The sequence below is a fragment of the Leopardus geoffroyi genome, chromosome B1 (assembly GCF_018350155.1).
Source record: "Leopardus geoffroyi isolate Oge1 chromosome B1, O.geoffroyi_Oge1_pat1.0, whole genome shotgun sequence".
Classification (NCBI taxonomy): domain Eukaryota; kingdom Metazoa; phylum Chordata; class Mammalia; order Carnivora; family Felidae; genus Leopardus; species Leopardus geoffroyi.
In genome coordinates this window covers 54776394-54802556 of record NC_059327.1, presented here as the reverse complement: position 1 = coordinate 54802556, position 26163 = coordinate 54776394, and the positions used below count along the sequence as shown (strand labels likewise).

Sequence of the window (26163 nt, the reverse complement as noted above, 5' to 3'; positions counted from 1 at the left end):
TTTTAGAAATGTGTTTTTTTTTATTCCTAATTAGGCTTGATACCACCATGTTCGGTTGCTGGTATTTTTTCACTTGTGTCTTCTGACCTTTTGGAAAAAAGAAACAAAGGAGTTACTCAAAGGAGTTACTCCGAGGGACCCACGTTTCAATTTCAACGTGTGGCACAGTTAGTTCATGGTAGGTCTAGCGGCCATCATACCTCCTGTCAGTGCTTGGATTCTTCGTACAGTGGGTGCTGCTGGGATTGCATTTCATCATTCATTGCAATACGACATTCACTTCCATAACCCTCTACATAGCTCCATTTCTGAACTGGGGCATGTAGTAATCGTACAATAAAATGAGTGAATAAAAGAACTACCGACACATGGCTCTGGGAAGCCTCCGATGCCCAATTTACTAGCCCAGATGTGCATGACTCTTGTAGACCAAAATGGTACCCCAAATGACAAAGATGTGAGCAGAGAATGAATTATTACCTAACTGATTAATACAGACATTGGTCTGTTTTCATAATTTTAGGTTGAAGAGACCCAGCTAGATGAAAGCTTTGAAAAGCTGAATCTAATACTTTATAAAACCAAAAGCACAATGAGTTGTTTTTGAAAAAACACCTGACTTTAGGGAACTGATTTTTTCATGGTGCCAAAACACCACCCCACTGATTGATCTACTAGCTGACAAAGGGAAAATGCATCTTATTAGTGAAAAGAGCCATGTTTGCCATCACATTAACTCAAGGATCAAACTGGGTGTCAACAGCAGTGGGGCAGCAAGCTTTAATGTGCTGCTGATCTCACACAATATGAAGCAGATAATCTCACTTCTTCTTCAAAATGTATACCCTAAATCTCATCAAGACTAGACCCAAGGGACAGACAGAAGATAGAGGAGTAGGTTTAAGCTCCATGAAAAAAGAATTGGGGGCCCTGGGTGGCTCAGTCAGTTAAGAATCTGACTCTTGATTTCAGCTCAGGTCATGATCTCACAGTTTGTCAGTTCGAGCCCTGTGTGGGGCTCTGTGCTGACGGTGTGGAGCCTGCCTGGGATTCTCTCGCTCCCTCTCTCTGCCCTTCTCCCTTTGCACTCTCTCTCAAAATAAATAACTAGGGCCCCTGGGTGGCTCCATCGGTTAAGCGTCCGACTTCGGTTCATGTCATGATCTCACGGTTCGTGAGTTCGAGCCCCACATGGGGATCTGTGCTGACAGCTTGGAACCTGGAGCCTGCTTCGGATTCTGTGACTTCCGTTCTCTCTGCCCCTCCCCCACTCGCACTCTGTCTCTGTCTCTCTCAAAAATAAATAAAACGTGGGGCGTCTGGGTGGCTCAGTCGGTTGAGTTTCTGACTTTGGCTCAGGTCATGATCTCACGGTCTGTGAGTTCGAGCCCCTTGTCGGGCTCTGTGCTGACAGCTCAGAGCCTGGAGCCTGCTTCAGATTCTGTGTCTCCCTCTCTCTCTGATCTTCCCCCGTTCATGCTCTGTCTCTCTCTGTCTCAAAAATAAATGAACATTAAAAAAATAAATAAAACATTTAAAAAATTTAAAAAAACAAAAATAAATAACTAAACTGTAAAAAAAAAAAAAGAAAAGAAAAGAAAAAAAAGAAAGAAAGAAAAAGAAAAAAAAAAAAAAAGGAAAAGAAAAAAAGAATCAAAAGTCCAGAACTGGATGTTCTAGAAGACAATTGGCCTCAACTCTTCAAAAAGCCAACATGGCATATGGAAACTGTGTATGTATGACATTCTAGATTTTAAAAGACTAAAGGGGCACCTGGGCGGCTCAGTCAGTTTAAACCTCCAACTCTTGATTTAGGCTCAGGTCATGATCCCAGGGTTGTGGGATCGAGCCCTGTGCCAGGCTCCACACTAAGTGTGGAGCCTGCTTGTGATTCTTTCCTTCTCTCCCTCTGCCCCTCTCCCCACTTGAGCTCTCTCTCTCTCTCTCTCTCAAATAAAAATTAAAAAAATAAATAAAAATAAAAAGACTGAAGACATAATTTTTGTATGTGCTATTCAACTGGATTCTAAATTGGGAAAAAAATCTATAAAACCAACATTATAATTTTTTTTAATTCTAACTCCAGTCAATCTTATAATTTAAATATGGACTGGGTATTACATGGTACTAGGGAATTAGTATTAACTTTTTAAGTGGGATATATTATAATTTGGTTATGTAAAAGGATGTGCTCATTTTTTCGCAGATGTATACCTAAGTTCTTGGGGGTGGTTAACTTTAAAATGGTCCAACAACAACAAAACATACGAGGCAAAGATAGCAAAATGATAACTATTGATTATATTGGGTCATGGGTATCTATTGTACTATTTTTTTTCTATTTCTCTGCATGTTTTTAAAAAATTTTTTTTTTAAGTTTATTTGTTTTTGACAGAGTGTGAGCATGAGCTGGGGAGGTGCAGAGAGAGAGAGGGAGACACAGAATCCGAAGTAGGCTCCAGGCTCCAAGCTGTAGGCACAGAGCCTGACGCGGGGCTCGAACTCACGAACTGTGAGATCATGACCTGGGCCGAATTCAGACGCTTAATTGACTGAGCCACCCAGGCACCCCTATTTCTCTGCATGTTTGAACATTCTTATGATAAAAAGAAAAAGCTTACTTTTATTAATCTGAAAATTGGATGTTTCAAACTAGTTTCTCCCCATCTGTGGATCAGATACACCTGCCAAATCTACCAATAATAATAATAATAATGAAGTGGGGGTGCCCAGCTGGCTCAGTTGATAGAACATGCTATTCTTGATCTCAGGGTCATGAGTTAAAGCCCCATGTTGGGCAAGGAGCCTACTTAAAAAAATAAATAAAAAAGGAACAAACAAAAAATAAAATAAAAATAAAATAAAGTAAATGAATATATACATATTAATCATTTAAAAAAAAAAATAACTAGAACCTGTGGCCCTCACATGAAAAGTCATCTACTGGCAAGAACAATAACAAAAAGGCAACAATTTAAACTAAACCACATCACCTTCCCTTTAATTATCTTTATCTCATGAGGAAAAAACCCAAAAACTTGAAATGGCAATAGTGCCTGGTTTTTATGTAAGTTACAATCAATATAATTGATTATTTGCTGTTCTTCTTAATGAATGACTTTTAAGTAGATGGTTTGAAAGTGAAAACAATCTTGCTCATCACAAAGTATCTGTTGTAATCAACTTTTCAGTATGAGTTAGTTGAAGCATAGACATAGACTACCTATCAGTAAAAAGAGAGTCAGACTTCAGGAAATGCCCATAATTTGTAAATAATTGTGCCTGCTTGTACATTAATTACATAATTTGGTCCTCACGAATATTTTCACTAGCCCACTTTCCTATCTGGATGTATGTATAGAGTATGCTAATTCAATTAAATACTTATATTTTCCTACATACATTTGACTTAAATTATCCTGATCTGGTAATGAAATGGTGATTTATAAAATTGCTAAAATCCATTTCCTGTAATAATAAAGTGATTGTCGATTGGGCATAATGAAAATGGCACAGGACTGGTAGTTATAAGACATCCACGGTAGGCACACTCAAACGCTTGTATACTACATAAATATCTGTTTGATTTTGTGCAAATCTTTAATCTTCTTGGGCTTTAATTTCCTCATTTAAATATGCCATGGTTAGAATAAAGGCTCTTAACTTGGATTGGAAGGATCCATGGATCCCCTGAAACTAAAATATTGATGTATAGAAGCATGGAGAAGCATTAGTATAGAAGCATTTTTCTGAGGAGGGGTATGGTAGACTGGGTATATGAGTTTCGGCACCTCTCACTCAAAGGTATTTTCTATTTCCCTGACCACTGATCTTAGGTGGCCCCGTGACTCGCTCTGACCGATTAGAACCAGACAGAGGTGATGTTATGTGACTTCCGAGCCTTGATCTTGCAGCTTCTGCTTGGGTTGTCTTGCAATGCTGCCCTTACTATGTAAATCAGAGCCTGCTCTCCTGCTGGAGACACGTGGTTCAGCTGACAGCCAGCAACAACCGCCAAACGTGTGACTAAGGCAATCTGGGACGTCTATCCTGAGTTAAGCTATACGTGACCGAAGCTACCTGAGTGATCCCAGACAAAACCAGCAGGAGAACCACCCAGATGGACACAGAAACGAATTGTGTCTGAACAAATGAACAGTAGCTGTTTTAAGCCATTAAGTTTTGGGATAGTGTGTTATACTATACTATCTAACCATTTCTAAAATGCATTTATCTAATTCTCAAAGGTTGTAAACTTCTGAATTTGCATTATGTAAAATTTTATGATTCCTGGGGCACCTGGCTGGGTCAGTTGGAAAAACACGGGACTCTTATTCTTGGGGTCGTGAGTTCGAGCCCCACAATGGGTGTAAAAATGACTGAACAAACAAATACATTTTTATGTTTCCTGTCTCCAGTCTCTTCATGAACTATGTCACAGGTAGGATTTAACTTGGCAAGTCTTACATTCAAACTGCATTTAAAAGTAAATTCTAGAACTTTTGAACTGAAGAACCAGCAGGTCTTTGAGTCTATAGTTCACGGTTCCTCTTTCATTCTCCCTAGTTTTTAAAGATTAAAGCAATTTCATTTGAAAATTCTATTAATGTTCTGGTCTGTTATTTCCAGTGCTTGAGCTTATTTAGGACAGCTAGCATTTGCTCAGTGATCTTATTTTTCAATTCCTTCTTACCAAGCTTCCTCCCACACTTTCTCGTCTAAAGAATAACATGGCGTGGGGCGCCTGGGTGGCGCAGTCGGTTGAGCGTCCGACTTCAGCCAGGTCACGATCTCGCGGTCCGTGAGTTCGAGCCCCGCGTCGGGCTCTGGGCTGATGGCTCAGAGCCTGGAGCCTGTTTCTGATTCTGTGTCTCCCTCTCTCTCTGCCCCTCCCCCGTTCGTGCTCTGTCTCTTTCTGTCCCAAAAATAAATAAACGTTGAAAAAAAAAAAAAAATTAAAGAATAACATGGCGTCTGAGGGTGTGGCCACCTTGTATTTTCACCATTGACACAACCTCCACCTGAAGCGATCACAGCCCTGCAGGGATTCCACGTCCCTGCCTTTGTTTCAAACAGCCCTCTTCGTCATCTAGAATGTTAGCCTCCTTCTGGATTTAATCTTTCCGACTCTTTTCCTTTCTCACATATTCGTGACAGAGTTTTTATACCCATGCTTGTTTTTCTAGATCATCTTTCACATTTTACATATACCGTCTAAAAATACATCCGCTTTCAGCAGACATCTTCCTGCAGGAACACACTAAATCTTTCTGGCTCCCTCCTTCCTTTTCCTTTTTCTTTTCTTCTTCTTCCTCCCCCTCCCCCAACCCCTCCCACCATCTATGACCATTTACAATAGTAGCATCCGAATTTTATTTTGAGGACTCTCCCCTGTTCTTTTTGGAATCTCAGATGGGAGGGTGGTGGGGCGTGGGGATCAAAGTCCCGCTTTTATAATTTCCTGAGATATTTTAAAACTCCCACTAACCAAGTGTGTGTCGGGCAGTGACCACATCCCTCTGGAATTTTCTGATGGCCAGGTGGCCCTCTTCCAGGATTCCTGTCACTTCTGATTTTCCACACAGGGCCTCTGAGTCGGCCAGAATTAGAAGCAGGGTGTTAATCCTCATCACTTCCTCCGCCTTCTGAAAGATGAAATTATCGTGCGGGTTAGTGATTCTCAACCTGGCTGCACATTCAAATCATTTGGGGATACTTAAAAAAGAAGTCTGGGGACCTACCCTGAGAAATTCTGCTTTAACTAAATTAGAATGGGTGGAGCCTCCCTATCAAAAAAAAACAATTTTAATTCTGGGATTATTCTAATGTGCATCCAGGGCTGAGAACACTAAGTGAGGCAAATCATGGATTTATCAGATGTTGTGAGTTTAGAAATTGAGACATCTGGCAGATGCCTGGAGAGTGGAAGCCCCCATCATTAAGATTCTGGATGCTTCTCTAGTCCATTAAGTTTTAACACAGGCAATCTAGTTCTAGCGTGTCTAAACAGGATAATGACAACCAGAACCATGATATTACTTTCTGATTGTTGATATCAACCTCAACACAGCTCTAACATCTTTAAACAAGATGAGGCCACGGGCGCCTGGGTGGCTCAGTTGGTTGAGCGCCTGACTCTTGATTTCAGCTCAGGTCATGATCTTACAGTAGTGCGATCCAGCCCCAAGCTGGGACCCTGCACTGTGTGAGGACCTTGCTTGGGATTCTCTCTCTCTCTCTCTCTCTCTCAATTTCTGTCCCTCTGCCCCTCCCCCCATCTTGCACACATGCTGTCTTAAAAAAAACACATAAAATGAATAAAAATTAAAATTAATCACTTCTCGGCCTTTTGGCTAAGATCAAGTGTAGTAAAAAAAAAAAAAAAATTAAAAAAAAAAAAAAGACGAAACTAGACAGCAAAAGGTCCTTTGAAAAGTTCAGAAGACATTAGGGACATTAGCTTTTCTGAAATTCCAAATAAAGATGAACTACATTGCCCTCGATGGTTTCCCTTATTAGTTTAAGGGAGTCATTTGACAAAGGAAGTATATTTAAAATGAGAAAATGAAGCCAAATGGTTTCTCCTTCTTTGGTCAGTTTTCAGGATGCCCATTCTCCACTCGTCAAAAGGCAATTGAGATGTCAAATATATTCGATCTTCGAAACTCTTACCACACATCACACGCACCACACATTTGGGCTTCTGAAAAAAATCTTAAACTCTCATTGGTAGTTATTATCAATGCAAAATGCAATTTTGCAAAATTGCAAAGGCAATTTTCCGTGAGGCGATGGTTCTTTCACCATAGAAACGGCCTTGCTTCTGGTTAGTGGCAGAGCCTATTTTAGGGGTCGTTCTCAGAGGTAGGCTGAATGTCAGCCAAAGTGGGGCCTCTGAGGGTGAGCGACACATCAACCCCGAAGCTGAAGGACTTGAATAAGCATCTCTTCAAAGGGCCTACTGAGGGCAGGGCTGTGTCTCAGCAACCACAGCCCAAGCTGGGAGCCGACGGGCGTGCTTGTGCGGCTTGGTGGGTAGGCCATGTCCGGCACTGCAAGCATTCAGCCTCCTGGGAATTAGAGACGCCCCTGGCAGAACGCGAGGATGCGACTGTCCCGTATGTTCGCTTGGGGCATGAGAGGCATCCAGTGTCCCAAAGCGCTAGCTCTGGTCTGTTCTAAGTTAGCTGTGTAGAAACTGCTATCTGGGGACGGCGGAGGTCCAGAGGTGTGCTCTATAGCAATCTAGAAACAGAGAGACAACAGAAAGGATACGCAACATTCTCATGTTGAAACACTGCGGCTGCTTTCAATCAAGCAGGCCCTCGCGGAATCACACGCATTCTGTCAATAATTCAGTTTTGCAAATGTCTGGCAATTCGCTTTCATCGGACAAACTCTCGATAACGTGTTTCTCCATGTTCTAAAGAAAGCACATGCAGAAAATGGTGTCGAGTGACACGAAAGGGCGTGCTTTGAAACCGTGGACACTTAGAAAACTAGTGTTGGTCCTCTCCCCGACTCTAACTCATGCCATCTTGCGCTGGGATGACGGGAGTTTAAAAACAATGCATGAGACGATGGCGGAATGAAAGAGAACGCCTGCCAAAACAAGACGGAGCGAAGGGCACAGCGAACACAACCGATACGGGATTTCCCCAAAATTGGTAGGTTTAACTCAGGCTGAGAGTTACTTTAAGGTCTCTTTTCATCTTACTTAGCTAGACAGACCTATAAACACACAAATATTTCATCATCCACTGCCAAATACCAACACCGAAAACAATACACACTGCAAAAACTGCAGCTTCGTGCAGGAGTGTTTACAGAAGCTTTAAAAAATACTCAAGTTACATTCCTGCTCCTACAAAAATTGTGCAATCGTTCTGAGCAACTCTGTCGGCTCTCCTCGAGAAAAGAGAAGATTCCCACTGCTTCACATTAAGGTCCACATATTAGCAGAGGAATTACTGGTTATGACTGATGGAAAACAGATCGAGTATTCTTTCGACTAAAAACAAGTACGTTCTTTTTAGAAACCGTTTGCCATAGGAAAGCGGGCACGTTCAGATCTCAGGTGCACATCAGCTTCCTCTCCCTCTTTCCTTGGAAATGCAGCACAAAGCACACTTAGTACCTCTCATGTTTTGGTTTTGCAAGCAATCCAATCTCCCGGTTTCATCCTAAACCAGTAGGCTACTTTGGTACAATCCAACCAGGATTGCCCAAATGACCAGGATCAAAAGAAGACATTCTACCTCTTCACTTGAACGGAGTCAGTGTGAATCAATTTAAAATGTCAAACTTGATTTCTATAAAACAGGCTTGAAAAGCAATACTGTTTGGTTAACAAAGAGGTTAATGAGGAAAATGTAATCCCCACTCGAATGCCATTGGAATGCAAAGCCACATTTATTTGCATGTGTGGTATCTGTAAAAGGTCCAAGGAATTTTGTTTTTGGTGTTTTGAATTGTTTATAATGTATTCTCTTTTTATTCCATCGACTAACAATTCCCAGAAATGATGGAAATCAAAAGATGGAAAAATATAAATGCATTTGGGTTCTAAGAAAATTAACCAGTTGCAACATCAGCTCTTGCCACAGTTCATAAAGCAGGTGATTATGGAGACAATAAAAAAAAAATGCTATTAAATCAGTAAAAAAAAAAAAAAAAAAAATCCCTCAAATCTTGCCAATTCTGTGATTGCGCCTAAAAGTCTGGCACTCCAAAACAGTCCAAGCCAAAATTTGCAACAAAATTTCGCTAATAAGAATTGTTATTTGCAAGCATATAGTGTAGATATGCCAGGCTGCAGGACATGAAACACAATGGGTAATTTCTTTGACCTTTTTATGTTTTATTGTATCATTTACCAAAGTGTCAAATAAAACAAATCTATTATCTTAAAATCAACACTGGAAAGGTCACTGACTTTTCAATAGACCAGTTTTTCATCACACTTTCAGATTATTTTCTTGCACATTTCAGGGTTGGGATCTGCTTCATTAAGAAACTGGGTTTCAAAACAACCCCTTGTCCCTCAGGCCCAGCAGCCAGAGCAGGGCACTGTGCTGGGAGCCACAGGCCATCAATTAACAGTGGGCCAGGCCCTTGGAGCGAGGCACGTCTTGGCAGAAAGTCCGCCATATTAACGTTCAGGCCTTGGGTCTCATTTACTATAGAGTAGCTTCCCGATTGCAGCTATGTGCTAATGCGTTACCTTTATTTAATAACCATTAAGATTACCATTGCCTAAACTTTTATTTCAATGCCTTGATCTGTCACATGAATGTCTCCCCCAGGCCTTCATAGATGCAAGAATAAAAATGAGACAAAAGTTAACATATTTATGGCCTCTCCTAATATTTCTATTTCTGACAAAATCTTTTAGATGCATAGAGCAATATAATTCTACAAAGTCTCTTCAAAAACCTCTATTTCCTTTGCCTAAAGTTTTCTGAGGGTAGGACCTCCTTTGGAGTAATGCCCTGCCCCCCTCTCGCCCCTGTGAAGGTGGAGGGGCAATTTGATTGGTACATTTGGAAGAAGGACCTGGGCATGCCCAGTCCAGCCCTTTGGGACCAAACTCAGGCTAGGATGAGAGGCGTGATTCATTAGGCCTCTTGAATCTCAACCACTTCACGAAAGTAAATTAACCAGTACAGAATTAATATAAAAACAGAAGTTTTAGCAACATGTCCATTCTGGATTCCTATAGCCCTGCTCCACACTTCTGGGGCCCCCGCCTCTATCTGGAGCCACTAGATAGATGTATCTATCTGCATCATTGCTGAATGTGGTTAGAGGGACTAAGGACCAAAGACAGTCATTTCCACGCCTACTTCATTGACCAGGGCCAGTCTCATGACCACAGCTGTGTGCCCCAGAGTGGGGATGTGTGTGCCTCCTGCAGAGAGAGGTACCATGCATTTGTGAACAATGACACAGTTACCAGAGCAATCAACTTCTTCTGGATAGAAATTAGTTAAGTGATATATATTCGCTCTTGTCTCTGCTCAGGAAGAACTGATGAGTCACAGAATCAGCACCTGAATAATATCTGCAGGTTCAGGGCCCTAAGGTGGGGTTTTAGGCAGCAAGGTGGACAGAGGGGACGGGCCCATTCTCTGTGCTGCAGCAGAAATTTGCAATGTCCACTCAGCTCCCAGATCACACCGGGTGAAGCAGATTTGCCCAAGTAACTCAGCATTTACTCTCAGGTCAGAAACTGAAAACTCATTACCTTGCCTTCAACAGGTTATAACCTCATCATGGAGTGAATGCCCAGAAGTTAGAGCACAGTGCAGGACAGTACACAATCAAGCATCAAAATTGACCGGACAGAGTCACTGGGCCCTAGTATAAATTTTTCGCCTGAACTCTCCCAAAATTCCTGTCTTTCCTGCTTTGCTGTGAAAATCAGAACAGGAACCAGCAGAAGTGAGGCTATGTCGTGAGACAGGCAGAACACGATGAGAGCCGTTCAGCACACTCCCCTCTTGATAGCAGGCAGGTTCCCTGGGATCAGGCTCACCACTCCCCAATTTCCCCCAGCTGGGGACAGTCATCTCACCACCCACAGGGTCTCTGCCACCGTCTGCCCACACTAATCCAGACCTCAGGTACAAAGCACCCACATAGCTTTGTTCCCTGGGTCAGTCAGGGTTTAACACAGGAAACAGAAGACACTTTAGATCTTTCAAACTCAGAGGGATAAAGAAGTTAATCAAGTGGAAGGGTTGGAGGAGTAGAGTCGAGGGCTGCCGTCAGAGCCCCCCTCACCACAAAGCCGGTGACTAGACGGTGAACCTTGGAATGCAGCCACTGCCCATACTCGTGCCTTCCAGAGCCCTCTTAGGCACCCACAAAGCTAAAGGAAGGGAGTGTGCTCTTTTTTGCCTTTCGATCCTATGTGACCGCATTTCATTCTCAGAACCTAGATCGTACCCTGAATCCTCACTGCAAAGATGACTGGAGTGCTTTTATCTTTCCCTGTAAGTCACCTTCCTATTCCATAGCCTTCTCAGAACTTTATGGAGCAAACCGGTTCTCAAGGTTGGTCCTGGGACAGCAGCAGCAGGATCGCTTGGGAACTTGTTAGGCAAATCCTCAAGCCCCACCCCACACCTGGTAAGTCCAAACTAGGTGTGGAACCCTGCAAACTGTGGTTTAAAAAGCTCCCCGGGCGACTTGATGCACGCTAAAGTTTGAGAACAACTGCTACAGGGAATTAGATGTTTCTGGAACAACAAGACATGGAAAACAGTGCCCGGAGGATTACTAGGGGCGAAAACAGCATACATCTCAGCGCAGAGCTGTAGTCAAGCTAAATGGGGCCTGTGGTAGGTCCATCTCTCCCAAAGTCCAAAACAACATCTCTTCTCCCTGTGGCTGACCACATGATGGAGGAACCCAAAGCCATGACCAGATGAAGAGAGAAAGGGAAGGCCACACCCAAGCAGAGTCTCAGCTCAGCTAACTAGTCCTAGCATTTGAAGTGAGACAGGGATGTCAACCCTTAAATGGTTGACATTAAGGGCTTAATGGTTTAATGGCTTAAACCAATTAAGGGTTGCCATCCCTTAGGGCAGGCTGTACCCAATAGGTCCACTTACCAGGAAATAGGAGAAAGAGCCAAAGGGAGCCATTACCTTTAAACACAAAATGACCTGGCCTCTAGTAAATATGGTTTAATCAGGGCCCTAAAACAGTAATAGTAGTATCTGCTCCTCTGCAACGCTGGGACTGAGAGGAGGAGGGACAAAAGCATTCCTTACCCCCAACATCAATCACTGAGCTCCTAACTTGCTTCTCAGGGTTCAAGGTTATTCTACCTGCTCTTGTTAAGATAATGAGTCTCTTTGGGGACCCTGGATGGCTCAGTCGGTTGGGTGTCTGACCTCAGCTCAGGTCATGATCTCACGGTCTGTGAGTTCGAGCCCCGCGTCGGGCTCTGTGCTGATGGCTCGGAGCCTGGAGCCTGTTTCAGATTCTGTGGCTCCCTCTCTCTCTGCCCCTCCCCTGCTCATGCTCTGTCTCTCTCTGTCTCAAAAATAAATAAAAACATTTAAAAAATTAAAGGAAAAAAGATGAGTCTCTTTTCCAAAACACACAACTCCAGCCACCCCTCCTCCCACCCTTTGGGAGAGAGGGACTGTCCTCCCACACCTAGTTTGAATAAGCAGGCTTGTGCTTAGGTCTTTGCTTCAAGATCCCTATGGTAACCTTCCTCCTGCTACCATTCCTCTCTGAGGCCTGGGGCTCCACGTGATCCTTTCCTGCCTATCTTCTCCCTGGGGCCTGAAGCCTGCCTCCACCTCTTATCTGGTATAGTCTTCACAATCAGGAAAGAACCACGTTGAGATTTTAAAATTGGATACCTGGGGTGCCTCGCTGGCTTAGTCAGTAGAGCATGTGACTCTTGATCTGCCGGTTGTCCCAGACCGGTTGGGCTTAGAGATTACTTATAAAATAAAATTTTAAAAAATTGTCTTAATTAAAAAAAAAAAAAAACTGAGCACCCACTTCCCAATCTTATTTGCATTGTGGGTCATGCTCAGTGTGGAATCTGCAAGGGTGATAAATACCCACTCTAGCTCAGTGTAGAGCATCAGAGGGCAGCAGGGGCTTTAGCTTTGCCTCCCCCAGTCAAAAAGCATAGTACTGATGGGAACCTGCCTAGAATAACAAGGATTTTTCTAAAACCACAGCTTTCAAGCTCCTTTTTAATGTAGTCCATGATAAGAAATACATTTTACATTGTGACCCAATACATACATACAACACATAAATGGGGGGAAAAAGATTTATGAGCGAATATTTATTCTTACATGCTTCTGATATTTTTTAGTCTTTCCCATTTCCTTTAAAAAAAAAAAAAAAAAACAGTACCGACCAGGGGCGCCTGGGTGGCTCAGTCGGTTAAGCGTCTGACTTTGGCTCAGGTCATGATCTCTCGGTTTGCGGCTTTGAGCCCCGCGTTGGGCTCTGCACTGACAGCTCAGAGCCTGGAGCCTGCTTCGGATTCTGTGTCTCCGGTCTCTTGGCTCTTCCATTGCTCAGGCTCTCTCTGTCTCTCAATAATAAATAAACGTTAAAAAAAAATTAAAAAAAAATACTGATCAAAATCCCACACTGCTGATTTCATGAGTCACTAATGGTTGGCAACCTGCAGTATGAGAAACGCTGCTCTGAAGCGCACACTGTAATAAACACCACCAGCACCATATAAAAAGCAGCATTAATAGCACACTGTCATCATTACTAATGTTGTTGAGTGTTCTGTGTGTTTGTATGTATGTTACTGTCATTTCAATTAAAATCTTAAAATTGCTATAGGCCATGATACCAACTCTACTTTTAGTATTCCTGCGAATTGAAAAGGAGGAAAAAAAAAAAAAAACCTTTTATTGAGTTCATCTTAACTTCGAATTTGGTGATGATTTGCAACAGCAGCACTTGCGTATGGCTAAATTCTCGTTACCAGATTAGTAGTTACTTGCTAGGCTTCAACCAACATTTTTGTTCAGCGATGTTTGGTTTAGATCAAGTCGATATGCTTGTATAATGGAGTCTCTTCCTTCTTCCTGTTAAACGACAGTAGTTCAAAGACTGGAAACATTGCAAGAATAAAAATGGGGTTTGAAAACTAAAACGGGTGCCTTCCTTAATAGCTTCAGACCCTCCGCTGTCATACGAGGGAATCTTAGAGCCCTCCTTTCCCAGCTGGGAGGATTTCGACTTTTTAAAAAATTAACATGCACCTACTCTGTTACTTTGGAGTAGGTAGGCCACCCCACACGACACCCAGAGACACGATCTTGCACCCCCCGCTACGCGCACACCGAGGGGCGCGAGCCCTCCCGGACGCACGCGTCATCTGCTGCACAGACCGATACAGGATGCTGGCAGATTGGAACCGGCCTTAACCTCTCCTCGCTCTCCTTCCCCAAATCAAAACCCACCGTAAACACCGCGTAGAGCCAGGAAACCTCATGGCTTTAATTATTTCCGTTCCCCGAGCTCCATGTGGCACACAGGACACCTCGTTTCCCTTTAGGCTTGCCGTCATCCTGCGAGGGGTGCGGAAGAAGAGAAAAGCACGTGTCCCTTTCCGCAGAGCCGAGGGCGCAGAGCGGAGGGAGCAGAGCGAAAGAGCGGGCCTGAGGTGGTGCCCTTCTTCCAACTCTCCTCCCCCCCTGCGCGCGGCAGGAAGATCCTCCAGCTCTAGCAGGGGTTGAGAGTTGGCGCCACCTGGCTTTTTAAAGAAGAACGGGATCGGGAGGTGGATGAGGTTGAGGATGACCCAGCGCCCTCCTTTCCAGCGCGCGCATGAGCGGCGTTTAGAAAAGCCGTGGTGCGCCTTCCACTTCAAAGCTCCCAGGGCAGCCGGGCAGCTGGCAACTGCGCGCTACGGAAGGAGAGGCAATTACCCTGCCGGGAACTAAAAAAAAAAAAACAAAAAAAAAAACCGGGAACTGATGTTGGAATAGCGGATTCCACATTTAAGGCAGGCCCAATGTGCGGAAATAATTGTGGCAATTCAAAGCGTTACACATAAGCACCGATCAGTTTACACATTGGTCAGCTCTGGCTCGTTTGTATCAATCACTCTGTGCAAACTTCCTACACTGGCCCGTGGAAAAAGAAAGAAGACGGGAGAGAGGGCATCCTCGGGTTCTGATCTCCACTCGGTTGCAACATTGGAAAGGAGGCATTTTGTGAAACAAATCTGTGCCTCGGTTTGTTCACATGCAAAATGGGGGAAACAATGCCTTCAATAACTGCTCCAAGTGACCCATGTAAAAAAGAAAAAGGAAGAAGGAAGGAAGGAAGGAAGAGAAAAAAAGAAAAAGAAAGAAAGAAAGAAAGAAAAAGAAAGAAAGAAGGAAAGAAAAAAGAAAAGGAAAAGAAAACCTTTCCCTTTGGAGGGAAAGTGCTTCAGTGTTATTTTAGTAGGAAGGTACAATAATAGTCATAGTGAAAATAGTAATTGGCTGTTATTACCCATTCAGTGCTCTATAAATATGCACTAAGTTTGTATTTGTGTGTTTGGATATAACGAAATCACAGAATGACTGCTATTTCGAGGATACTGCTACAAAATGTTTTATCTAGAACCTAGACTAGTTACCAAAAGTATTGATCTACCTATTATTCATCATGAATTTAAAGGGTGGGATCTAGAGAAAGGTATGTCGGGAAACTGCTTTTCCACGTAACCATGCAGGTGCACAAACACAGACACATGGATGCATATAATAGGTACATATTAAGTGCATGTATGAAAATGTGTACATGTATGGGAAGTGTGGGTCTGTACTTACTATAACAATGCCTCAGGTACAGTGCTACACAGTTTACAGAAGACTTGCATTCACTTTTCATTGAATCTTGACAATATTAGGGGGTACCGTTAGTCCTCACCTTACGGACAAGAAAACTGAGGCTCCGAAAGATAACTTTCCCCAAAATTTGATGATGATATGAGGCTATAGAACCAGTCATTTATTCTAATTCTGGGCCCTTCCTATATTCGGCAAATATGTGGCAAACACCTACTGTGTTCTTATGGCCACAAAGATTCAAGATTTATTCCACTGCCCTCAAGGAATTCACACCTAGTGGAGAAGAGAAATTGCAATCTTGTAGGATAAAAACTCTGTAATCAGCCTGAGGCTTGGTGAAGGCTTCCAAGAAGAGAACAGCCAGGCGGAATCTTGAAGGACAAGCTGCAGGAATCTAATGAAGGAGGGAGCTGTGTACCAGCCAGAAAGACAATGTGTGCAAAGACACAAAGGCAAAAGAAACTCGGTGTAGTTCAAGAGAGCTAGGGCTTAGCATGTGTGATGGGAAAGTGGGGGCGGGGGGCGGGGGGGGGGAAGAAAGGAGAGGATAAAGAGCGCCCTATACTCGGCATTTGGATTTTCCTGATGTCTCTAGGGAATGAAGAAAAGATTTAAAGTAGGGAAACGACACGATCAAATTGCATTACATAAAGATCACTCCAGCTGCTGTGAGGACAGACTGGAGAATGCCCTGGCAGAGGAGAAATGATGTAATGATGCAGACAAAATTTAATATTTGTCATTACTAAGGCAGGAGGTTGTTGCGGGTGGATCTGAGAGATATTTAGGAGGAACTGGTAATAGCCAAGGGCTGGCCTCATTGGTGGTAGAGCCACTCGTAGTGTACAACAGGGACTAGAAATCCAATCTGTTTTGAGCAGAGTGGGTTCTACGAATCTAGGTCCACCTGCACGTGAGTGACCTCCAGTAGGGAGCTGGCTATTCAGGTCTAGTGTTCCAAGAAAAGGTCTGAATTGTAGAGAAATATGTCATTAACCTCAAAGGAAATCATAGAACGGTTAATAATAATTGCGACCATGCACTGAGTACTTGCTATGTATCTGGCACTGTGAAAAGCACTTTCAGCAGATTTTCTCATTTAATCCTCATAACAACCGAAGGAAGTATGACGATTAAGTAGTGCTTAGGGAGTGGCTTTCATATACGGAAAGGTCCGAAAGAGGATCCTGAGGCTGATGTTTAAGAGGAATGGCAGGAGACCACTTTCTACTATACACAAGAGGCAACAGATCTACCTCCAGTTGGCGGAATTTTCAGTTCCATCCTTTCTCTGCATGCCTAGGACAACATCCTGGATTGGCTGTCTGGGTTGAACAGCCTATTCCCACCTGCTTAAGCCTTTGCAAAGGGAGATTCCTCAAACATGGTGCCCTGTGGGGTTCTTTTAGCCCCTAAGTCATCAAGGTCCCCCCAGCATGAAGGTGATAGAAGAAAAGGCTGTTTCAGTGCCTTGAAAACTGCCTGTTCCTCTCCACACCCAGGGAAAACAGATCACAACTGTTCCTTGAGACACTTTGGATTCCAACTAGGCAGCATCAGCCTAGTCCAGGTCAACCAGGGCCAGGCAGGCAGGAGGGAGAAAGTGCCCTAGACTTCATTTTCAGTGTGGCAGACAGTTGCCCAAGTCATTGTCTCACATTGAGAAGGTGCTCCCCGAAAGCAAGCGAGAGCAGCTTTGTCTTATACTTAATGGTGGGTAATTTGTTAGCCTCTCCACGCACACCCAACATTGATAATTTGGGAGTTTGTTGTGTGACAGGAAAGGATCGGTTGCATAGAATTCTGAACACTGGCTTTACTCTAATTATTATTTTGCCTCGTTATTAAAGTTGACTCGAGTTTTTGTCTTATGTTGGATTCAAACTCTAAACACAAGTAAGACTAGCTGCTATACTTCTCATTAGAGGAACCATCACCTTGTCCCAATGGCCCTTGAAGGCTCAAAGTCCCATGCAACAGAGCTGATATATTTAAAGGAGCACTGCCCAAGTAAAATCATACTGACTTCCAGTTTTGCTTTAAATTTGCCCTTCTGAACCCAAGACTATTATATTTTGGCTAAATTATTCTTGGTTTGAATGAGAACGTGGGGTGAGGAATGTGGATGATGGAGTGGTAGAAGGAAGTATCCTAGAGAGTTGATCCATACTCAGCTAAACCGGTCATGGAAACTGGTGGACCCCCATATTTGAAGTTAACTCTCTTCAGGGAGTAAGGCGCCCCGACTAAGAAGCTACCCCGGGCTCTCCAGCTGTGCAATCTGGGGAAATCAGCACTCTGGGCTCCAGGATGAAGGAAGGGGCAGGCGCATCTCTAAAGCATTCTGCAAGGTTAGCATTCACTCAGTCCTGACACAAGAATAAACAGCGTTCTATCCTCTGTTGCTTTTCCATCTGGTACGGGTAAGGGGTTCACTGTATGTTGACACATGATAGCATCAGAGAATGTAAGAACAGAAATTGGATTTATGAACAGACCACCTAGATTAAAAATCAATAGATGTGTGTATATTGTTATATATTGTCTACACATAATACACACATGTGTGTACATATACACATATATATGCATGTGTGTGTGTGTGTGTGTGTGTGTGTGTGTACGTTGTATATACATGAGGGAGAGAAATAGATCCAGCGAAATCGGTCAAGATATGCAGCAGGTTGATGACAAAGCCAGGTCCAAAGTACAGATTTTCGAACTACATGTCAGGTAATTTGCCTACTGGTCTCTGTATGAGTCATGTAAGTCATCAGAACACCGGATGATGTGATAAGATTCATGTGTAATCAGGTCCATGTGTAGTGTGTTTCCTTCCCCCACCATCATTAATACTGTATTAGAAAAAGCTGCAAGTTCTGGCGACAGCATGCTTCTTCTTTTAAATGGGGGCTCTAAGAATTTACCCCTCCTTTTAATATTAACGCTACATGTAAATTCGCTGAAGGAGAATATCATTTTTCAGAGGTGATGATAGGGATCCATTTAATGGGAGAGGCTAAAAGAGGAAATTATCCAGCTTGTCCTTCCACTGAGGGTAATGTGGGGGTAGTGAGCCCCGTGGGCACTAGGCATGGGAAAGAGGGCACTTCCCCTGTTCCATCCCAGCTGTGTGCCCTGAGCAAATAACTTTACCTTTCTGGGTCTCCGTTCATCTTCAGAGAAATTCAGAAGTTGAGTTAGATCATTTTAATGAACGCTGACATTCTGAGATGTCATCTGGAGAAGTTCCCGAAGCAAACTGCCCCAACTTTTAGCCACTGCCCCCTGCCTCTCTCTGCTAAATAATTTTAAAACCAGGGATAGTGGTCTACACAATAATAGTAGCAGTTAATGCAGAGAAACTTTGCACCTAAGTCTTGTCTAGGCTAGGGTCTGAGAGTGGTTTGCAGGCTACTGTCTTCACTTAGTTCATTCAATATTCATTCGGTAAATATTTAAGTGCCCCATGTACTAAGGCCTGGGGATTCAACCAGTGTAACCTGACCAATTAAGGAAGCAGTAACAGGAAAACGTGCTTTTCAGGTATAATGCCAAAAGTGACCTATAGCCTCTGAATCTGACAATGCATCACTCTGCTACAGCTGGCTCTGGGTCCTGGGCAAGTCACGGCCTCCCCAGCCTGGCTTCTTCAGCCGGCCCATCTTCAAGGTTCCCGTCCTGGGCTACATTCAGTTCCTGAAAGGCCTCATTGATCGCCTCGGGCAGCGGCCAACTGCTCCTGTGAACGCTAGACGTCCCAAGTAACCCGAGCCCGTGGCTCCCTCCCATTTGGGGAGAAAAAAAAAAAAAAAGGATGTGGGGGGGGGGGGTGGAATCGAAAAAGGAAAGGCGAAAAATACTGAGAAACATGTTTTGGCAGGCAAGGCCTTCGGAGACTACCATATGTGCTCCATATTGAGCAGGCCCTGGTCTTTGATGTTTTTTCTGAAAGTAAAGACATTATTCTTTCTCAAACTGTGCCTAAGTACTACAGACATTAAAACAATGAGGCCCAAACGAGCGGACCCGGCTCTAAGTGTTTAATTCGTCCTTCACCCAAGTGCTCGCCACCAGTTAGCTCCCCCGTGTGCACCCCGACTGCCGCCCGGGTTGCCAACCCGTCCCGGGCCCCATCCCCCGTTCAGGCCCGCGTTTGTCTGTATCCTAGAACACCTTCGCGCCAAGTTCGGAAGTAAGTACTTTCCCAAACGCCCGGCGCAAACTCCCCAGATGTTTCCTGCGTCACGGAAACGAGCCCAGGTTGGATCTGAAGCATTCTTACGACGGCGGGTCACGGGGCCCGCCCGGCGCCCGCGAGCCCGGCTCCTCCGCGAGCTGCGGGGTGCGCCGGGGGCCTCCCGCACTCCCCGGGTTCGCGCCCACGGTGGCTCGCTGGGGAGAGGCCAACAGGGCGGGAAATTGGAGGGGTGGGCATTTTATTACTTGCAGAATTGTGAATCACAACCGAAGATCCCTAGTAAATTTACATTCCGATCTCTGGGGAGCTGATCAGTCACTCACGGGCTGATTGTAAATTCCTCCTTCTCTGTGCCTCCCTCGACCCACGGCCGGACACAACGGGTACCTTAACGGGGGACCTAAATCCACTCGGGGAACGGGGAGGCCTGGGCCCGCCGTAAGCGACAGACCCATAGACCGGAAACTCTACCACGGGGCACGATCGTGGCGCGAACCCGGGCCCGCTCTCGCGCGAGCGATGCTTCCCGAACTGGGGTACCTCCAAGGTGGGCGGGTCGTGGAGAGCTCTCGAGCCAGAGGAGCGGCGGGCGAGGCCCCGCTGCTTCCGGGTCTCGGCAAGCGCTTCCGGGGTGCGCACCACGCGGCTGGTTTCTGCGCTTACAGATCATCACAAATAGCCGAGGAGATTAGCGCCAACGGAGCACGGCGATGACCGTGGTCTATGACTACGCTTGGGTGGGTGACAGTAGGGCCCCTCTAAGTAGCCGTAGTCAGGCCCCAGGGCTCAAGCATGTCAACATCTACACCCCGCTGACCCAGAGATTCGAGAAGGGTGGGGCGGGGGGGGGGGCACAAGAGCACAGCTTCAGCATCCTGGTCCCACCCATGATCGCAGGTACTCGGACACGGCCCAAGTGGCCCCTTTACCCCGAGTAAATTCGCTGAGATGACCTTTCTGTGCTTTGGCCCAGGAAGGTCTCTGCTCCTGGTCATCTGGACTGGGCCTGCCTCAGTCTTGTGAGCTCAGCTCTGGACCGTCGAGGGTGAAGAAAGGAGCACTACGAGGCAGAAGTAACGCATGTCTGCAAATGTCAGCTGGAGCGGCCTCCCTCGACGCCAAGGTGCTTGTTATCCAGGAGGAATCAGCTTGTGTTGGGACGCTGGGCTGAGAAATGGGAGCAGATCCTCGAGGTAGTCTCATATATGAGCCTGGAATTAATTGAAAAGGCACGGAATACACGCACGTGTGTGTGTGTGCGCGCGTTTGCTTACGTTTGCTCTCAAATAATTGCCCCTTTTCCTTTGAAGCGTCCGTTTTGTCAACCAGGATCTATTGTCTCAGCTCCCACTGTGTGCTCAATATCGCCACCAGACCCTTTGGGGCATTCAAGGCCACAGAAGACTAGGTTCTTGCTCATGAACCTTGCTCAGGACTGGGAATTAGTGGAAGAAAGGGAGGTCGCCCATTAAAATTACTTATTGTGCTGCACTTTTTTTCTGGAATGAACTAAAGGCACCCTGAGAAGAATATGATAATGTATGCTTGCACTTCCAGGCTTGGCTTCCTTTTTCTGACCCTTCCTCAACCGGGCTTTTCCTCCTCAAGAGATTTGCAGGGTGAGTGGAGAAACTGCCAGCCTAGGTAAGTATGGAAGCCACATGGTCTCATGAATGGAAAAAAGGAAATCATCTCCAAATGCAACCAGGCAGGTGGGGGTAGATGGAGTCTGAGAAGGAATGGGAAATCTGAATAACCCCCAAGGCAGCAGACTCCATACCCAATGGTGAGGTGTGAGAAACAGTCAACATTTGGAGTCAGAAAGAGTTTTGGCAGCTGTTAGATAACTTCCTGATCTACAGTAAAGTTCATGTGACCTAGAGGATGTTTTCCGCAATTCTGTTGCCTGGCTACCTTCCTCTCTCTCCAAGTCTGTGAGTTTGAGAGATTTTTCTGGGTCCGCGTTGAATGGCGGTGCTGGCTGACTGCATGCCCTCGAAGGGGTCCTGACAGATGGCAGCTGCTCAGGTTGGACAGGAGCAGTCCAGGTCTCACTGATCCGTGGCCTCCTCAGTTTTCACCTGCAAGGTGACATAGAGGCTCCCCTTTTTGCGATGGGGAATCCAGGTGTCCCCCATTTCTGGCACCCAAATTGTTTGTTCCAGACCCTACCCAGATGGTGCAAACTAAACTTTTTTTTGTTCCCTACGTAAAGTCCCAAGTGCCTTACTCAGTCCCAGTGTCCTCAGGCCACAACAGCCAAGTTTCTGCAAGGCGGTCTCCCATAATCAGTGCCTAACCACTATGGAAACACATGCAAGATGTTTACTTTCTTTAGTGGAAAAAAAAAAAAAAAATGCAAAGGGAGCCCGGCTAGCTCTTCAAGACTCCCTGGAAAGCATTGTGCATTGAGAGAGTCCCAGATCCTAGCAAAGGATCAAGCAGGTGTTACTTCTCAGTCCCTGTGGCCAGCTAGCCCTCACATCCTCCCACTCCCAGAACGCCTAGTCATGCATGTGCGGACTGGCCCACAGACAGGTGAGTAGGAGGCCGTGCTCCATGGGCATCACAGGTCTGGATATTTGCACAGGTTCTGGCCTGTTTGAGGGACCATCCTTTGGGTCCGTAGAATGTGGGCTTCCCTGAAGTGCAGCTGGAGGGGGTAATAGAAGTAAGTGAAGAGCAATAGCGAGAATGCAGAAATCAAACCTTGCCAACTAGGGTCAGAGAACGTACATGGGGGCAAGTTCTCAAACTTGCACTGGTGAGATGCAGAGGTCAGGGTTTGGAATTTTGCAGAGCTGCTAGTAACCAGTGGGGGGAGGGAGGTGATCAACCCAGCAACCATACCTCGCCGTGGGAAGGGGAGATGGAAGTTTTGTCACATTTCTAGAGCTTCTAGAAAGAAACTGCGTCTTTTCTCTAAAGACGAATAAACAAATGCACTATGATGAGGATCATCAGGGCTAGGAATGGCACTTCCAAACCCCTTATTGGGCAAATGTCCCAGTTTTGCAAAGGCAGAAATAAACTCTGAGGCCAAGATGCCAGCTCCAGTCTAGAAGCTAAGACCCAACCCAGGTATACCTGGTCTCAGAAATGCACTAAGCACTTGCCTCTGACAGGGAGGTCAAGCGGGATCTTCTCTGGGAGCTGTGGATGCGTCCAAACTCCTGATGGATTCTGGGGGCAGGGTTGGTCATCATCAGCAAAGGAGAGACTTACCTTAAACCTACCGCTGGGAAGGAAGTGGGAGTAGTAAGTCTTCTTAAGTACGCCAGGAATGTCTCCCATTTTCTGCCAACCCATAAGCGCATTATAGTCTAATTGTTACCCATAAGTGCCTTCCAGCCCTGCACAACTACAAACTCTGAAGCTCAGAGCCTACCTGTGTGCTTGACTTTGCCTGACATGGAGTGGATGCCAAAGAAGCAGCTATGGGCTTTATCATCGGTGCAATCCCCAGTTCGCAGCCATCTCGCAGAACCCAAGCTGTCCCGGTTTTCTCATTTGGACCCATTTCTTTCTGCTCTTGGCATAAGAAATCATTCTGGTCACTACTGGCTGTAATAAGATCACTCTGGCTTAAGTCACCCAGGATGGCCTGGAGCCCAGAGGCTCCCCTGGAGTGGTGGATGCTGGGCCCCTCCGTATGGGTGGGGGAGGGGCCTCCACCTGAGGCGGCCACACCTCCCAGGGCTTTTCTCACCTCCCTCTCTGCTGCCACCACCACCTTTCCCTACCCACCGCCAGTAGGTAAAGCCCTGCCATAGACCAGACCACGTGAATGTGCCTTTCCCAGGCAAAGAACCCCACAGATCCTGAACAAGGGAATTGGGTTGGAGAGACCAGTGGAGGAACCCAGTGGAGACCAACAAGCCTTAGCTTCAGTTGTTAGAAATTGAGGCGGGGTTCCAAACACCCTTCCAATTTTGTGTACAAGTATTTTCCTTTTTCTTTCCCTCTCTTCCTACAGTTTTCTTGCTCTTTTCATTTTCTCTCTTGAATTTACTGATTTTGTTTTTTCTTTTTATAGTTTCCAGACCGCCAGAGTCTCTGAGAGGAGAGGAGATTTTATACCTGAGTCATGCCATTCTGGTTGGAGGAGGAAAAACCAAGTTCAGTTCAAATTGGCGACCTAGTCTCAGTCTCATCGTCAGGCTCTTCCACTTGGCGTTCCTAAGGTCAAGTGTGGTGCCGCCAGCCATGAGCAGCAGCAAAAAATGTAGCAAACTATGATAGAGGAGAAATACATGGATGCAGGGAGGCTTTCTTAACTCCAGAGGGAGGAGGTAGAGGGACTTAACTAGCTGGCATTTAGGAAATCACCATAGTCTCTCCCTCTCCCACCACAAGGACTATAAAGTGAGTTAATATACCCTGATAGGGTTTTTTTTTTTTTTTTTATTCTATTAAATGATCATTCATTTAGCCGCCTCCAGGTTTGGAACAGTGCTCCAGGGGCAGTTAGGGCCCAGAGGTCTTAGAATAACCAGAAAATGAGGAAATGCACCTGATACCCCTGAATTTCCCATCCATGCCCAAGGGGAACAGGGGGCTCCACAAGGGTGAGTATAGCTTTAGGGACTCTTTAAAACAATTCATCCTGAACGCCCACCTGGAGTCTGTGCCCCATGCAGCTGTACTGACCAAAAGAGAAGAATGTGGGCATCTGGCTCCCTAATTCTCCTCACCCAGGCCCAGCCACAGGAGACTAAAGGAAAAAGAAAATAGGGAAGTAAAAAGACAATGGAGAGCATCTGGGCTAGGACTGTGCCTGTGTAGGAGAGGAAACAAAAATTTCCCTAAGCGAGTCTCAAATCACAATTGTTCCCCCTGCCCCCGGCCACACACAGACCTCTACACCCTCCCTCCTTGCTTTTTGGCTTTGCCTGTTCTGTCTGTCCCCTCTTTCCTTCTGCAAATGCCTCAAATTCAAACTCTAAGGCATTTTCTCGAGTGTAGGCGAGCAGTCACCAGACAGCCTCTCTGTGGATGAAAAGGAAGTCCATTACGCCAAGAAGCAACTACTGAACAAGTTCTGGGAAGTAGGGGTGCCAATAAGAATGTTTGGGTGGTGGGAACCCTCAGGGTTTCACTGCTAGGAGTTGAACCATGGGTTTCCAGAGCCCACACTCAGTCCTCCCCCCAATTTAGGGGCAAGTGGTCTCTGCTCGCTGGACAAAGCCTGGCCCTGACAGGTGGAGAAAGGTCCGAGGTGGCACTTGGAAGTTTAGGACCATGTTAATTCCTTCCTAGGTCTCCCTGGGCTTCAAAGCCCCAGGCTGAAGGGGAGTATTTGGGCTCAGTTCAGATGCTTGTGGCATGAACAGAAACTCAGGTCCAGTGAATCTGAGTTTAAATCTTCTCAACCGTGGTGTGATGGGGAAAGAGAAGTGTGGGGTAGACTTTGGACCCTTCTGGCTGAGTAGGAGATTCCTGGTAACTGACTTTCTCATGAATATTTTGGGGGAATAGGTACAAAGGTGCTACAGCTTAAAATGGTGTCCAAGGCTTCAAGTCCTTAGAACCAATTTCCCACCACTTACATCACTCTCCAGGAATATATATTAGAGACACATGGAAAGCAGCTCATCTCTCTCTTCAAGGTCAACCAGAGACCTAGCCCAGGCTGCAGGACCTATCAGTGTGTCATCAACTCTCAGGACGTTGCTAGAAGCAAGAGGATGGTAGTAAGGATCCCTAAAATTTGTTTGGATGCACAGACCTATGGCTCTGATCACGTCCCTCCTCTCTGCACCTCAGTGTCCTTGCAGGTACACAAGGTTTGGAAATACTCCTCTTACGGTTTGTCAAGATCAAGCAATGTACCGCCTATACAATGCTGGACCCTTAATAGACTCTCACTAATAGTAGTTCTTTCTCTCATGTTCTGGAAGTAGGGGCAGGCAGATTTTATTACTTCTCTTTAAAAAAAAAAACTTTTTTTTTTTTTTTTTAATTAAGTAAGCTGTACACCCAAGGTGCGGATCAAACTCCCCACGTTGAGATCAAGAGTTGCTTGCTCTATGGACTGAACCGGTCGGGCACCCCTACTCCTGTTTTCTTGATGGAAGAACCCAGGCCAGGTCCTGGAAGAGCAGCAGAGGACCACCCATAACTTCCCTGACTTAGATTGAGCCCCTTGGCCACCGGCCTGAGTTCTGCTGTGGTGGTGGACTCTCAGCTCCTCCCCCCCCGCCCCCCCCCACCATCCCCATAGCAACTAGGAGCCCAGGCCCAAGCCTAGGGGAGGGCCTCCTGCACCAAAAGGGGGCCCAGTCTGCAGTAATCAGACTCTGAAAAGCTCCTGCCATAGGTTGGACGTGAGTAACTCTGAGTTCATTTGACAGCCAAAGGGCAAGCAACTCTTGGTACAGAGAGCGGTGGCTTCCCCAGGCCAGCCTTGCTGCCTTGTCCTCTCCTCCAGAGCAGGCACACTCATTATGCCCCAACCGGGCGCTGGGCTCTAATTCCCCCTACCCAGCGCCCACCCCTTACCCAGATTTACAGAGCAGCATGGGATTCTCAGGGCTGCCAAGTGGCTGCTAGAGGAGGAACGAACGTGGGGAGCCCCTGGCTCTGCTGTCTCCGAATCCCTTGATGCCCAAA

General features: G+C 45.7%; 1 long non-coding RNA gene across 10 annotated transcripts; it reads right to left on the bottom strand.

The window, feature by feature from the left end:
• Positions 1-24435, bottom strand: LOC123590058. 10 transcript variants are annotated; one of them, XR_006708590.1, is made up of 7 exons: positions 24170-24435; positions 22940-23784; positions 22639-22789; positions 12384-21632; positions 6673-7245; positions 5489-5645; positions 1-87 (listed from the first exon to the last, which is right to left on the bottom strand). It is a non-coding gene; the product is annotated as an uncharacterized LOC123590058 (long non-coding RNA). The 10 variants fall into 10 exon arrangements; XR_006708592.1 differs by lacking the exon at positions 24170-24435 and adding an exon at positions 201-313 and having other exon boundaries at positions 22940-24163; XR_006708587.1 differs by lacking the exon at positions 24170-24435 and having other exon boundaries at positions 12384-13589; positions 13968-21632; positions 22940-24163.
• Positions 24436-26163: the final 1728 nt, after the last annotated feature.